Source organism: Lynx rufus, unplaced genomic scaffold, assembly GCF_022079265.1.
Source record: "Lynx rufus isolate CCGP_SWC_20201006 ecotype Redwood Valley unplaced genomic scaffold, mLynRuf1.p SCAF_7, whole genome shotgun sequence".
NCBI classification, from domain to species: domain Eukaryota; kingdom Metazoa; phylum Chordata; class Mammalia; order Carnivora; family Felidae; genus Lynx; species Lynx rufus.
In genome coordinates this window covers 134184899-134188285 of record NW_025814889.1, presented here as the reverse complement: position 1 = coordinate 134188285, position 3387 = coordinate 134184899, and the positions used below count along the sequence as shown (strand labels likewise).

At 41.1% G+C, this 3387-nt stretch overlaps 1 pseudogene; it reads right to left on the bottom strand.

Annotated features, from left to right (window-relative positions):
• Positions 1-1827: 1827 nt before the first annotated feature.
• On the bottom strand, positions 1828-2396 carry LOC124502002 (60S ribosomal protein L17-like; annotated as a pseudogene).
• Positions 2397-3387: the final 991 nt, after the last annotated feature.

Here is a 3387-nt window from a genome sequence, read left to right as displayed (position 1 = left end):
TTTAAAATTGTTCCAGAGGCACTTACCAATGTAATTAAATAAGTGGACAAAGAAACAAAAAAGAGGTATAGAGATTTAAAAAAGAAGAGATATAGTTATTATTTATAGGTGATATGACACAATTATATCTCAGAAAACGTAAGAAATTCAACTAAAAACTGTAGCACAAAGAGAATTCAGTAGGTGTCTAAGTACAAATTTAGTATGCAAAAATAATAGGCTTGGGGCGTATGGCTAGTCGATGGAGCATGCGACTCTTGATCTCGGGGTTGTGAATTGAGCCCCACATTGGGTGTAGAGATTACCTAAAAATTAAAAAAAATCTTAAAAAAGTCAATAACCTTATTATATATAAAAAAGATTATTTTGAAAATATAATGGAAGATTTACATTTTGACCCAGAAATTCCAGTTCTGGGAATTTATCTTACCAGTGTGCTTGTATATTCATTCATTCATTCATTCATTCATTCAGCAATTACTACTGAGTGCTTATTCATTCCACATCGGATCCTCTTCTGGATGCCAAGAATGCAGACGAGTAAACAAATTGGATAAAACGAAACCAAAACCCAAACCAAAAACCTTCCAATCTGGTGTAGGAAGCAGATAATAAACTCAATAGTAAAAGTAAATGATATAGTGTGTTAGAACGTGGTAATTGCTAACAGAAAAGAGTAGAGCGGAATAGGGAGCTTGGGATTGCCGGGTGGCCCGGGTAGGCTTCCTGGAGAAGAAAGGAGGTAAGGAGATGAGCCATGTGCATATGGGGTTGGGGTGGGGGGGGGAAGGGAGCAAAGACCCCGGGGTGGAGTAGTGGGTGCACGCAAAATGAGTCACATCTGTAACAGAAAAAGAGTCAAAGAATAAGTATTCATCTACAGGGGACCAGTCAACAGACTAAGGTACATCTACCAGTGGAATGCCACACAGCTGTGCACAAGAGTAAGGAAACTATGATGTGAGATGGAAAGATCTGCAGGATACGTTGAGTGAAAAAAAGGGAGTAGAATAGATTATGTGGTGTGCTACTTTTGTGTAAGAAAAGGAGAGAAATCAATATTAGAAAGATATTAATTCTTTCTGAATTAATGTATCAATTTAATGTGGGCTTCCCCTCCCCCCAAAAAATAAGCCCCAGAAAAGCTAGTTTTTTTGTTTTTTTTAAAAATTTTTTTTAACGTTTATTTATTTTTGAGACAGAGAGACAGAGCATGAACAGGGGAGGGGCAGAGAGAGAGGGAGACACAGAATCTGAAACAGGCTCCAGGCTCTGAGCTGTCAGCACAGAGCCCGACATGGGGCTTGAACTCACGGACCATGAGATCATGACCCGAGCAGAAGTCAGACGCTTAACCAACCGGGCCACCCAGGCACCCCGAAAAGCTAGTTTTTAAGAACTAAACAAATTATTGGGGCTCCTGGGTGGCTCAGCCGGTTAAGCGTCAGACTTCGGCTCAGGTCATGATCTCGCAGGTCATGGGTTGGGGCCCTGTCAGCTGTCAGCACAGAGCCTGGAGCCTGATTCCGATTCTGTGTCTCCCTCTCTCTCTGCTTCCCTATCTCCTCCACTCGCCCTCTGTCTCTCTCTCTCAAAAATAAATAAACATTAAAAAAAAAAGAGCTAAACAAATTCTTTTTTTCTTTTCTTTCTTTCTTTCTTTTTTTTTAGAGTAATCTCTATACCCAACGTGGGGCTTGAACCCACAATCTGAAGACCAAGAACTGCACTCTCCACTGACTGAGCCAGCCAGGTACCTCTAAGAAAATTCTTTTTATTTTTTATTGATTTATTTTTAATTTTTTCTGTTTTTACTTTGATTTACACTTATTTTATGCAGAATTTACTCCCGGGCCTTAAGTTTTGTTTCTTCAGTTTCTTCTGGGATATGTTTTTCTTCTGTGCAACTTCCTCTTCTGGTTTAGGAACAATCTGCTCTTTTCAGTAAGGATCATCTGAGTGTGGCTGGGAGAGCTCATGTATGGGTTAATCCGACTTTGAACCCTCTGAGTTCTACCTTGCATCTTGGGGGCTCTGTTCACCTGGATGTGCTCAATGACCAGAGACTCTCCATCTGAACTCTTAAGTTCAGCATTACTCTCTGCATTTTTAAGCATGTGCAGTAAAAAGTCAGCCATCTTTTTGGGCCACTGACCCTGTGTCCAGCCCCACTGTTCGGCCTGGGCCCACCTACCAGCTCCACCATCGGAGTGATGGAATGGAACACATTGCTTGTGCAAAGTGTCGTCATTCGGATACTTGGTGGCTTTTCAGATATGCGTACCCCTGATGGCCTGGGCAGTTTCACGTGTGTTCCTAAAGTGAACACGAAGATTTGAACCTCTTGGTTTGTTTGATTTTGTTGGGTTTTCTGGATCAGGTGAATAGCGAACCATTTTCAGAGATCACCTCAGGCTGCTTATGGGAAGAGACTCTTTTTTTTTTTTAAGTTTATTTTATTTCTTTTGAGAGAGTGTGAGAGAATGAAGGAGCACAAGTGTGAGTGGGGGAGGGGCAGAGAGAGGGAGAGAGAGAGAATCTCAAGTAGGCTCTGCACCGTCACCCCAGAGCCCAACGCAGGGCCCGATCCCACCAACCATGAGATCACAATCTGAGCTGAAATCAAGAGTCAGATGCTTAACCTACTGAGTCACCCAGGTGCCCCCCTAAGAAAATTCTTAAGAAGAGTGAGAAGAATAAGGCTAGCTCAACCAGATGTCAATACATACTGTAAAATTACGGTAATTAAAAATACTTTTTAGGGGCGCCTGGATGGCTCAGTCGGTTGAGCATCCGACTTCGGCTCAGGTCATGATCTCACAGCTCGTGAGTTTGAGCCCCACGTCGGGCTCTGTGCTGACAGCTCAGAGCCTGGAGCCTGCCTGAGTTTCTGTGTCTCCCTCTCTCTCTCTGACCCTTCCCTGCTCATGCTCTGTCTCTGTCTCTCTCTCTTTCTCAAGAATAAATAAACATTAAAATTAAAGAAAATACTTTTTGTTTGGGAACATGAATAGACAGATCAATAGAATAGGATAGAAAGTTCAGAAACAGACCCCAATACACATGGGAAATAAATGCAATAAATCCTTCTGGGAATACTGAGTAGTCATCTGGAAACAAACGCATTTGTACCCTTCCTGCATTACTTACACTAAAATAAACTTCAAACAGCTCAAAGATATAAATCTAAAATGTGAAACCATTAAAGTATCAGATTTAAAAAAAATTTATAATCCTGCAGTGGGATGGGTTTGTTTAAGCATGACTCAGAACTCAGAAGTCATCAACTTTGACCACCATAACATTTTTAAAAATTTCCACAGAAAAAAATAACCAAATCAAAAGACAGTAAACAGAACAATAATATATGCAACACACATGCAGACA